Genomic DNA, 13,377 nt, shown 5'->3' with positions numbered 1-13,377 from the left:
AATTCAAAAAAGTTCATTTTTTTCTCATTAATGTGCACTGAACAAAAACAGGAATGTAGAAATTTTTGCAAATATATTAAAAAAGAAAAACTGAAATATCACATGGTCATAAGTATTTAGACCTTTTCTCAGTATTGAGTAGAAGTACCCTTTTGAGCTAGAACAGCCATGAGTCTTCTTGGAAATGATGCAGCAAGTTTTTCACACCTGGATTTGGGGATCCTCTGCTATTCTTCCTTGCAGATCCTCTCCAGTTCCATCAGGTTGAATGGTGTACGTTGGTGGACAGCCATTTTCAGGTCTCTACAGAGATGCTGAATTGGGTTTAGGGCCGAGCTCTGACTGGGCCAGTCAAGAATGGTCACAGAGTTGTTCTGAAGCCACTCCTTTGTTATTTTAGCTAGGTGCTTAGGGTCATTGTCTTGTTGGAAGGTGAACCTTCAGCCAAGTCTGAGGTCCAGAGTACTCTGGAAGAGGTTTTCATCCAGGATATCTTTGTACTTGACCGCAATCATGTTTCCTTCAATGACAACCAGTCGTCCTGTCCCTGCAGCTGAAAAACACCCACATAGCATGATGCTGCCACCACCATGCTTCACTGTTGGGATTGTATTGGGCAGGCGATAAGCAATGCCTGGTTTTCTCCACACATACCGCTTAAAATTATCGCCCAAAAGGTCTATCTTTGTCTCATCAGACCAGAGAATTTTATTTCTCATAGTCTAAGAGTCCTTCATGTGTTTTTAGCAAATTCTATGTGGGCTTTCATATGTCTTGCACTGAGGAGAGGCTGACATCAGGCCACTCTGACATAAAGGCCTGACTGGGGGAGGGCTGCAGTGATATTTGACTTTGTGGAACTTTCTCCCATCTCCCTACTGCATTTCTGAAGCTCAGCCACAGTGATCTTAGGGCTCTTCTTTACCTCTCTCACCAAGGCTATTCTCCTACGATTGCTCATTTTGGCTGGACGGCCAGGTCTACGAAGACTTCTAGTGGTCCTAAACTTCTTCCTTTTAAGGAATATGGAGGCCACTGTGCTCTTAGGAACCTTGAGTACTGCAGAAATTCTGTTGTAACCTTGACCAGATCTGTGTCTTGCCACAATTCTGTCTCTGAGCTCCTTGGCCAGTTCCTTTGACCTCATGATTTTCGTTTGGTTTGACATGCCCTGTGAGCTTTGAGGTCTTGTATAGACATGTGTGTGCCTTTCCAAATCAAGTCCTATCAGTTTAATTAAACACAGCTGGACTCCAATGAAGGAGTAGAACCATCTCAATGAGGATCACAAGGAAATTGACAGCATGTGACTTAAATATGAGTGTCTGAGCAAAGGATCTGAATACTTATGACCATGTGATATTTCAGTTTTTCTTTTTTATTAAATTTGCAAAAATTACTACATTTCTTTTTTTTCAGTCAAGATGGGGTGCATAGTGTACATTAATGAGAAAAAAATAAACTTATTTGAATTTACCAAATGGCTGCAATGAAACAAAAAGTGAAAAATTTAAAGGGGTCTGAATACTTTCCGTACCCACTGTATATGCCAAACAATAATCTTTTTCTGGATCATCTAATATTATTTTACTATTTTTTCCTTGGTAGAGATAGCTTTTACTGTACTCTCTTTTCTTCATATTCACTTAGTGAAGTTGCTTTTCCATAATAACATTTTTTTTAGCTTAGAAATCTAAGTAAATGATTGTTTCATTTCTTCATTGTCATGTTGACTATCCATATTTTATGCTTTATATACATGGCCATTTTTCTTTCTTTTGCTTTAGCTTTTCCTCCTCTCTCAAGAGCCATAACTTTTTGGCAGACAGAGTTGCAGTTTTGAATGACCCAATTTATTTTACCATCTATTGAAAATGGAAAAAAAAAAAAATCCAAGTGTGGTGGAATTAAAAGGAACCTGACAGCTGATACATACTGCCCAAACCATGGGCAGCATGTATCAGTGTCACGCCAGTGACTCACATGAGCAGTAAACGCCGCTCTACTCACTGCAGTCACTGCTCTGCTCCTCCCTGTCTTAGGTCAACTCTCTGAGCTGCTGCACAGTCAGACTTTGCAGGAACTTAACCACTAGTGTCCTGCAGTTTGGTTTCCCTAGCCAATCCCTAGGCAGCAGGGGCTTTATTAGACAACTACTTCTACCACTCCTTGCCTGAGCGTAGGTTCCTAGTAGCTTGCCTCTAGTTGGTGTTTGTGCATGTTTGTTATTTCTACCATTATTGACCCGGATCATTTACCGTTTATCCTGATTTTTCCTCTCATGATCTCAGCTACATATATTGAACCTGTGCTGCATGCTCTGACCTTGGATTGCCTGACCATGTCTTTGCTTTCTTACACCTGTACCTCGTACCCATGTCTATGACCGTCTAGTCAGTTGCTGCAGACCCAGGAACTGCCCTTCCTGCAGCCAACCTATCCTCACCATCAGAGGTTCTAGCGAATACCAGGTAGTCACTTAGTTGCGTGCCTCCAAAATAAGCCCTGCCCGTGGTGCAGTAGGCCCACTCCCACCAGCGTTACAATCAGCCACTGACTTTAGTATCCCAGTTAGGTACGTTTGACTTTGAAATGCTGCAGTTTAATAGCCGCCAAGCACCTAGTCTGCGCTATACACTATAAGTGGTGGATCCCTGGCGGTTTCTCCATGCCCGCTGACAGTGACTGACAGGTTTCTACCTACACTAGTGGCCAAAATTGTGGATATATTTGGAGCTTTTAATAATTTTCGAGGCTTCTGGATCTTTCAGCGATCTTACGTGCTTGATTACATAATTATATTCATAGCCCAGGCACGCAATCTGTTACTAAAGATACCGGGAGACTTGTTTTTGAAATTTTTTCTGTATTTTTTATAATTTTAGCAAGAAATACTGGACTTTGTTCTCTGTGAGTAAAATTCATAAATTTTTAGTTATGTGTTAACTTTTCTTTATGTCCACATTCAATTTAAAATAGTGTTTTAAAGCTACAGTTGGCACTTGATCCTTTTAGTACAGGCTTTAATTTCTTTACAAACTATTGATAATTTTTATTTATTATATTTTATTAATATTTAAATTTAATTTTTAACTGAATAATTATAAATGTCTATTTTGAGCTCACAATCTCCTGAATGATTGTTCTTTTTTAGATTTTAATCATGCCAGCCACAAAGAGGTCTGATTGGTCTCCAAAAAAAGAGCTACTGCTATTATTTTGAGGAAGTAGGGATACAGTTTCAGAGAAATTGCTAGGAAGATGGGTGGTGGATAGTGTTGAGCGATACCGTCCGATACTTGAAAGTATCGGTATCGGAAAGTATCGGCCGATACCGGCAAAGTATCAGATCTAATCCGATACCGATACCCGATACCAATACAAGTCAATGGGTCACCAAGTATCGGACGGTATCCTGTATGGTTCCCAGGGTCTGAAGGAGAGGAAACTCTCCTTCAGACCCTGGGATCCATATCAATGTGTAAAAGAAAGAATTAAAATAAAAAATAGGGATATACTCACCCTCCGAAGCAGCCTGGACTTTACCGCCGTAACCGGGAGCCGTTGTACCTAAGAATGCGCGCTTGAAGGGCCTTAGATGAGGTCACGGCGCTCTGATTGGTCCGTAGCAGTCGCGTGACCGCTACGCGACCAATCACAAAGCCGTGACATCACCTAAGGTCTTTCAAGCGCTTGAAGTACCTTAGAAGACTTCCGCAGCTTCTTATTGGTCGCGTAGCGGTCGCGTGACCGCTACGCGACCAATCACAAAGCAGTGACGTCACCTAAGGTCTTTCAAGCGCTTGAAAGACCTTAGGTGACGTCACTGCTTTGTGATTGGTCCGTAGCGGTCACGCGACCGCTACGGACCAATCAGAGCGCCGTGACGTCATCTAAGGCCCTTCAAGCGCGCATTTTTAGGTACAACGGCTCCCGGTTACGGCGGTAAAGTCCAGGCTGCGTCGGAGAGGTGAGTATATCCCTATTTTTTATTTTAATTCTTTCTTTTACACATTGATATTAATCCCGATACCGATTCCCGATACCACAAAAGTATCGGATCTCGGTATCGGAATTCCGATACCCGCAAGTATCGTCCGATACCCCATACTTGCGGTATCGGAATGCTCAGCACTAGTGGTGGAGTCACTGCTTCTGTAGTGCAAAAGCTTTGTTCAAGTTTTCCTGATAGTTGCAGCATCAAAGCTAAGTGTGGAAGAGGAAGGAAAAAGGTAGCACCTCCAAAAACAGACAGAAGATTTGTTAGGTTAGCCTTGCAGAACAGAAGAGCATCAGCCAAGGAACTCAACCAGTTCTTGCACATTGGAGGTGTTTTGGTGTCGGATGGAACAGTACGTCGCCGATTACTTGATGCCAGTCTGAAAGCACAAACATCAAGTGAAAAGCCATTCCTAAATCCTAAACATAGAAGTAGGAGAATTTCCTGGGCCAAAGAACATCTTAGCTGGACAACTGAAGATTGGAAGAAAGTGATCTGGAGCGATGAAAAGAGAATATCAATTTTTGGTAGTGACGGAGTGCGTGATTTTCGGAGAAGGCCGAAGGAAGACTGTCTTCCGGAGTGTATTGATTGCAGCTGTTATCAGTTCCTGGTACCATGTTATAACCACAGAGAAACTGAGAAGTCTTATTGAAACAATGTCAAGGAGATGCAAAGCTGTTATCGATGCTAAAGGATACCCTACATGCTACTAAAGAAAGAACACATAGGGATAGCATGAAATTAATATATTAGGACATGATATTTTGATTCAGCCATTTTACTGTTCTTATAGAAGTAATGAGATATTTTGTATTACGGTTACCTTTTTTCTATGTAGAGATGTTCTAATCTACCTTAGACAACTTTTGGCATTATTGTTATAAACAATTTGTATTATTGCATGCTAAAAACTTTACAAAAATTTGAAGTGTCTCCACAATTTTGGTTACTAGTGTATATGTGCATGTAGACCCACTTGGATGATATTAGGCTGTGCTGCTGTAATGAGGAGTCCCTAGGACCAAGATGAGTTGAATGCTTTTTATTTCCACAATGCATTTCAACATTTGACTAGCGTCTATTTCAAGTGATAAAACCAGTTGCATAGATGACCTGTCAGTCATGATCAGAGGGCAGGGAGAAGGTGCCAGGGACCTACCCATCTCATTAATATATAGCACTATCTAGGTCCTCCGCAGCTATTAATGTACAGTATGTTTTTCTCTCAAATGTTGCAGCGTTTCAGAGGCAAACATACCTGGCTTGGGTACTACAGCCAGTAGCTGATGCATGCTGCCCACGGCTTGAGCAGCACTTATTAACTATCAAACGTCAGGTTCCCTTAAAAAAAACAGCAATTCTGTTGTCATTTTGTGTGCTTTATTTTAATGGATTAGTGGTAAGAGTAATATAGAACAAAGTTGGTCAAGTTTGCACAAAAAGAACTTCAACTTTGCTATTTGAAGTTGTAGTAGTAATAGTTGTAACTAGGCGTTTTTATTGGTATAACTAATTTTTATTAGTATAACTTTTAGATCCATAATACTTTCTGATGTTTTTTATTCTATTTTTTGAGAGGAGGTGTGACCAAAAAAACATAGATTTCAAGGCCAATTGATTAAGAATGACGTTATGCAAGCCAATGTTAGAGTAACATGCACCTAATTCATTAAGAAGTGCCTGCTCCTTAATGAATTGGGTGCATCTCTTAATTGGAATGCATCGCCAGTAAGGAATAGAGATGAGCAAACATGTTCAGAAAACAATCGGCAAACATAAATTCGGCACGAATATGGCACATTCGGATTTGTGATAGGAAACACAATTTCTTCAAATTGGAAAAAGTCGGTAAAATTTGGTAAAAGTGTGGGAAAATAATTGCGTTGCCATTGAAGTATTTTAAAGTAGGTAATAGATAAATAGATAGATAGATAAATATATAGATAGATAGATAGATAAATAAATAGATAAAAAAAGCAACAATTCAGCAGCTGCATACAGTAAAATCACAGCATTACCCAACAGGATAGAATAGATGGATTACATACAGCTGAAATCAGAAGTTTACATAGACTGTATAAAAAAAATACATATGCATATTTTTCTCAATAGCTGACATGAAATCAGAATAAACCTTTCCCGTTTTAGAATAATTATAATTACTATAATTATTAATATTTGCCAAATGCCAGAATAATGAGAGAGAGAGAATGTTTTAAGGCATTTTTATTACTTACTGCAAAGTCAAAAGTTTACATACACTTAGAGTAGTATGCCTTTAACCCCTTCACCCCGAAGCCTGTTTTCACCTAAGTGAACAACCGCACTCAATTTGTATATTTGCAACATGAATGTGAAGAGTCTTTTAATAGGAACACCACAGTGATACAGACAGTAGCTGAGGTAACGTTTCGACCTTATAGGCCTTTGTCAAACCTCACTGAAAAAATGCAGAAAGACATAATATTAGAAATCATGTATAACCAAGCAAAATTGTACATGTATAGTTACAATATACTGAATAAACATCACAATCAGATATATACAATATATACAAAATTTACAAAAAAACAACCAAAATATCTACAAAAATTCTACAGAGATGTACAAAAATGTACAAAAATGTCCTACAAAAACTTGCCCTAAAACGGAGTATCAAGGAACGTGATGTACCGCTGTGGAACAAGGAGGCGAGGGCAAAAGATGTGGACGATAAATGTCAATCTTATATCAGGCATATGACCAATATGATACAATATGATACTGTACCCATATGTGAAACAGTACATGGAGCGATAAATAATAGTAAACATTAATAGCATGTAAAGTGTATGACAAAACTGACCTTTAAGAAGAAAAGAAGAGTGAGCGAACGTCCAGAGGGACACATATGCTCCTGAGAAGGTGAAGAGAGGAAGTATAAATGAATAAATAAATAAAGAAAGAAATACCAAAGCAGAACACAGCAACACAGCTGTTCCAGCCAGGGGGAGTCAGGGAAGGGACAGGGAGAGATGATAAAGCAACATTACAACGTACCACTTGTAGGAGAATAGCATGGATAAGGAATGGAGTCCCTGTTTGATATAAGATTGACATTTATTGATGTTTATTCAGTATATTGTAACTATACATGTACAATTTTGCTTGGTTATACATGATTTCTAATATTATGTCTTTCTGCATTTTTTCAGTGAGGTTTGACAAAGGCCTATAAGGTCGAAACGTTACATCAGCTACTGACTGTATCACTGTGGTGTTCCTATTAAAAGACTCTTCACATTCATGTTGCAAATATACAAATTGAGTGCGGTTGTTTTCTTCAATCTCTGAATTGTCTGGATCTCTCCAAGTTCAACCAGCACCTTCTTCATTTAATTCAGAGTGCACGTCATTTCTTCTACATTGTTTTCACCTAAGTGACAGGGCCAATTTTTAGAATTCTGACCACTGTCACTTTATGAGGTCATAACTCTAAAACGCTTCAACGGATCCTGGTGATTCTGACACTGTTTTCTCGTGACATATTGTACTTCATAATAGTGGTAAAACTTCTTCGATATGACTTGCATTTATTTGTGAAAAAAGCAAAAATTTGTCGAAAATTATGAAAATTTAGCAATTTTCAAACTTTTAGTTTTTATGCCCTTAAATTAGAGAGTTATATCTCATAATATAGTTAATATACAACATTTCCCACATGTCTGCTTTACATCAGCACAATTTTGGAAACATAATTTTTTTTTGTTAGGGAGTTATAAGGGTTAAAAGTTGACCAGCGATTTCTCATTTTTGCAACAAAATTTGCAAAACCATTTTTTTTACGGACCACCTCACACTTGAAGTGACTTTGAGGGGGTCTATATGACAGAAAATGCCCAAAAGTGACACCATTCTAAAAACTGCACCCCTCAAGGTACTCAAAACTACATTCAAAAAGTTTATTAACCCTTCAGGTGCTTCACAGGAATTTTTGGAATGTTTAAAAAAAATTGAACATTTAACTTTTTTTTCACTAAATTTTTACTTCAGATCCAATTTGTTTTATTTTACCAAGGGTAACAGGAGAAATTGGACCAAAAAAGCCGTTGTACAATTTGTCCTGAGTACGCCGATACCCCCATGTTGGGGTAAACCATTGATTGGGCACATGGCAGAGCTCGGAAGGGAAGGAGCGCCATTTGACTTTTCAATGCAAGATTTGCTGGAATTGAGATCGGAACCCATGTCGCGATTGGAGAGCCCCTGATGTGCCTAAACAGTGGAAACCCCCACAAGTGACACCATTTTGGAAAGTAGACCCTCTAAGGAACTAATCTAGATGTGTGGTGAGCACTTTGAACCTCCAAGTGCTTCACAGAAGTTTATAATGTAGAGCCGTAAAAAAAAATTCATATTAATTTTCACAAAAAATGATCTTTTTGCCCCAAATTTTTTATTTTCCCAAGAGTAACAGGATAAATTCGACCGCAAAAGTTGTTGTGCAATTTGTCCTGAGTACGCTGATACTTCATATATGGGGATAAACCACTGTTTGGGCGCATGGCAGAGCTCGGAAGGGAAGGAGCGCCATTTGACTTTTCAATGCAAAATTGGCTGGAATTGAGATCGGAACCCATGTTGTGTTTGGAGAGCCCCTGACGTGCCTAAACAGTGGAAACCCCCACAAGTGACACCATTTTGGAAAGTAGACCCTCTAAGGAACTAATCTAGATGTGTGGTGAGCACTTTGAACCTCCAAGTGCTTCACAGAAGTTTATAATGTAGAGCCGTAAAAAAAAATTCATATTAATTTTCACAAAAAATGATCTTTTTGCCCCAAATTTTTTATTTTCCCAAGGGTAACAGGATAAATTCGACCCCAAAAGTTGTTTTGCAATTTGTCCTGAGTACGCTGATACTTCATATATGGGGATAAACCACTGTTTGGGCGCATGGCAGAGCTCGGAAGGGAAGGAGCGCCATTTGACTTTTCAATGCAAAATTGGCTGGAATTGAGATCGGAACCCATGTCGTGTTTGGAGAGCCCCTGACGTGCCTAAACAGTGGAAATCCCCACAAGTGACACCATTTTGGAAAGTAGACCCTCTAAGGAACTAATCTAGATGTGTGGTGAGCACTTTGAACCTCCAAGTGCTTCACAGAAGTTTATAATGTAGAGCCGTAAAAAAAAATTCATATTAATTTTCACAAAAAATGATCTTTTTGCCCCAAATTTTTTATTTTCCCAAGGGTAACAGGATAAATTCGACCCCAAAAGTTGTTTTGCAATTTGTCCTGAGTACGCTGATACTTCATATATGGGGATAAACCACTGTTTGGGCGCATGGCAGAGCTCGGAAGGGAAGGAGCGCCATTTGACTTTTCAATGCAAAATTGGCTGGAATTGAGATCGGAACCCATGTCGTGTTTGGAGAGCCCCTGACGTGCCTAAACAGTGGAAACCCCCACAAGTGACACCATTTTGGAAAGAAGACCCCCTAAGGAACTTATCTAGATGTGTGGTGAGCACTTTTAACCCCCAATTGTTTCACTAAAGTTTAGAATGTAGCGCTGTGAAAATTAAAAAATCATTTTTTCTTCCACAAAATGATGTTTTAGCCCGCAATTTTTTTTTCCCAAGGGTAACAGGAGAAATTGGACCACAAAAGTTATTTTCCAATTTGTCCTGAGTACGCTGATACCCCATACATTTGGGGGAACCACTGTTTGGGTGCACGGCAGAGCTCGGAAGGGAAGGAGCGCCGTTTGAAATGCAGACTTAGATGGATTGGTCTGCAGGTGTCATGTTGCATTTGCAGAGCCCCTGATGTACCTAAACAGTAGAAACCCCCCACAAGTGACCCCATATTGGAAACTAGACCCCCCAAGGAACTTATCTAGATGTGTTGTGAGAACTTTGAACCATCAAGTGTTTCACTACAGTTTATCACGCAGAGCTGTGAAAATAAAAAATATATTTTTTTCCACAAAAATGATATTTTAGCCCCCACGTTTTTATTTTCCCAAGGGTAACAGGACAAATTGGACCCCAAAAGTTGTTGTCCAACTTGTCCTGAGAACGCTGATACCCCATATGTTGGGGGGAACCACTGTTTGGGCGCACAGAAGAACTCGGAAGGGAAGGAGCACTGTTTTAGTTTTTCAAAGCAGAATTGGCTGGAATTGAGATTGGATGCCATGTAGCGTTTGGAGAGCCCCTGATGTGCCTAAACAGTGTAAACTCCCCAATTCTAACTGAAACCCTAACCCCAACCCTAACCCCAGCCCTAACCCTAGCCCTTACCCTAGTCCTAACCCTAGCGCTACTTTCACACTAGCGTTTTTTTGCATACGTCGCAATGCGTCGTTTTGGCGAAAAAACGCATCCTGCAAAGTCATCTGCAGGATGCTTTTTTTCCCCATAGACTAACATTAGCGACGCATTGCAACGTATTGACACACGTCGCAACCGTCGGGCGACGGTTGCGTCGTGTTGTGGTGGACCGCCGGCAGCAAAAAACGTTACATGTAACATTTTTTGTGCCGACGGTCCACCATTTCCGACCGCGCATTCGTGGCTGGAACTCCACCCCCACCTCCCCGCACCTCACAATGGGGCAGCGGATGCGTGGAAAAACAGCATCCGCTGCCCCCGTTGTGCGGCGCTTGCACAGTATGCGTCGGTACGTCGGGCCGACGCAGCGCGACGGCCCCGTACCGACGCTAGTGTGAAAGTAGCCTAACGGGAAAATGGAAATAAATATATTTTTTTAAATTTTATTATTTTTCCCTAACTAAGGGGGTGATGAAGGGGGGTTTGATTTACTTTTATAGCATTTTTGGGGCGGATTTTTATGGTTGGCAGCCATCACACACTAAAAGACGCTTTTTATTGCAAAAAATTGTTTTTGCATCACCACATTTTGAGAGCTATAATTTATCCATATTTTGGCCCACAGAGTCATGTGAGGTCTTGTTTTTTGCGGGACGAGTTGACATTTTTATTGGTACCATTTTCGGGCACATGACATTTTTTGATCGCTTTTTATTCCGATTTTTTGGAGGCGGAATGAACAAAAACCAGCAATTCCTGAAATTCTTTTAGGGGGGGCGTTTATACCGTTCCACTTGTGGTAAAATTGATAAAGCAGTTTTATTCTTCAGGTCAGTACGATTACAGTGATACCTCATCTATGTAATTTTTTTATGTTTTGGCGCTTTTACACAATAAAAACTATTTTATATAAAAAAAAAATTGTTTTTGCATCGCTTAATTCTGAGAGCTATAACTTTTTTATTTTTCTGCTGATGATGCTGTATGGTGGCTTTTTTTTGCGGGACAAGATGCCGTTTTCAGCGGTACCATGGTTATTTATATCCGTCTTTTTGATCGCGTGTTATTCCACTTTTTGTTTGGCGGTATGAGAATAAAGCGTTGTTTTTTGCCTCGTTTTTTTTTGTTTTTTTTACGGTGTTCACTGAAGGGGTTAACTAGTGATAGAGTTTTATAGGTGGGGTCGTTATGGACGTGGCGATACTAAATATGTGTACTTTTATTGTGTGATTTTTTTTATTTAGATAAAGAAATGTATTTATGGGAATATTTATTTTTTTTTCTTTATTTAGGAATTTTTTTTTCTTTTTTTTTACACATGTGGACATTTTTTTTTTTTACTTTTTCACTTTGTCCCGGGGGGGACATCACAGATCGGTGATCTGACAGTGTGCGCAGCACTCTGTCAGATCACCGATCTGAGGGGCACGTTCCAGAGGCTTGCTGGCGCCTGCTATTAGGAACTCTCAGCAGGCGCCGGCAAGCTAGGTCATCTCATGACCCGGAAGGAGTCCCGTGGCCATCTTGGATCCGGGGACTCCTTCCAGGTCACCGGAGCAGCGCGATCTCATCGCGTTGCTCCGGTGGGAGAGCGCAGGGAGCCCCCGTCCCTGCGCGATCCCCCTCTATGCCGCTGTCACTATTGACAGCAGCATCAGAGGTGTTAAATGCACGCAATCGGCGATAGCGCTGATCGTGGGCATTGCTGCGGGGTGTCAGCTGTCATATACAGCTGACACCCGCACCCGATCACCGCGGCGCTCAGCGCGAGACCGCGGTGATCGAGCCGCCGTACTAGTACTGCGGCTGGCACTAATGCAGTGCCGGCAGCGCCGTACTAGTACGGCGGGTGGCGCGAAGGGGTTAAACAATTCTGGACTGCCTGTAAGATGATGTCATGTGTTTGGAAGCTTCTTTGTTTCGCAACATCTGTGTTAATTAGAGACACACCTGTGGATGTATTTTAATGCACACCTGAAACACACTGCCTGTTTGTGTAGCATCATGGGAAAGTCTAAAGAAATCAGCCAAGATATCTGGAAGAGAATTGTGAACTTGCACAAGTCTGGCTCATTCTTGGGTACAATTTCAAGATACCTGAAAGTGCCTCTTTCATCTGTACAAACAATTATACGCAAGTACAAACAAGATAGGAATGTCCAGCCATCACACTGCTCAGGAAGTAGATGGGTTCTGTGTCCCAGAGATGAACGTGCTTTGGTCCGACATGTGCATATCAACCCACGGACAAAAGCTAAAGACCTTGTGAAGCTTATGGTGGAAGCTGGTAAGATTGTGTCAATATCCACAGTGAAACAAATACTGTATCAACATGGGCTGACATGCCACTCTGCCAGGAAGAAGCCTTTACTCCAAAAGAAACATAAAAAAGCCAGATTAATGTTTGCAAATGCACACAGGAACAAAGACCTTAATTTTTGGAGTCATGTCCTGTTGTCTGATGAAACTAAAATTGAACTTTATGGGCATAATGACCATTGTTCCGTTTGGAGGAAAAAGGGAGAAGCTTGGAAGCCTAAGAACACCATCCCAACTGTTTTTTGCTGCAGGAGGGACTGGTGCACTTCACAAAATTGATGGAATCATGACAAAAGAAGATTGTGGCAATACTGAAGTTACACCTTAAGACATCAGCCAGGAAGTTAAATGGGTCTTCCAAACTGACAATGACCCAAAGCATACTGCCAAAATGGTAACAAACTGGCTTAAGGACAACAAAGTCAATGTTTTGGAGTGGCCATCACAAAGCCCTGATCTCAATTATATTGAAAATTTATGTGCAAAGCTTAAAAGGCAGGTGCGAGCGAGGTGACCTACAAACCTGGATCAGTTCCACCAGTTTTTTGAAGAGGAATGGGCCGAAATTCTGAACAACTATTGGAGAAGCTTTGGAAGGATATCCCAAACGTTTGACCCAAGTCATTTAGTTTAACCCCTTAATGTTCAATGATGGGCGTGGAGTGTAGCTACAGCTGTTGCTGTTAACCTGTTAAATGCCAATCCGCTCTGACAGCGGCATTTAAAGCCACCTATCGGC

General features: G+C 40.7%; 1 protein-coding gene across 1 annotated transcript in view; it reads left to right on the top strand.

The window, feature by feature from the left end:
• Window positions 1–13,377, top strand: part of JAK3 (Janus kinase 3) — a 712,213-nt gene that overhangs the window by 346,336 nt on the left and 352,500 nt on the right. The window lies entirely within an intron of this gene.

The sequence above is a fragment of the Ranitomeya variabilis genome, chromosome 1 (assembly GCF_051348905.1).
Source record: "Ranitomeya variabilis isolate aRanVar5 chromosome 1, aRanVar5.hap1, whole genome shotgun sequence".
Lineage (NCBI taxonomy): Eukaryota > Metazoa > Chordata > Amphibia > Anura > Dendrobatidae > Ranitomeya > Ranitomeya variabilis.
The sequence above is the reverse complement of the archived record's forward strand: the minus strand, read 5'-3'. Positions and strand labels throughout refer to the sequence as shown.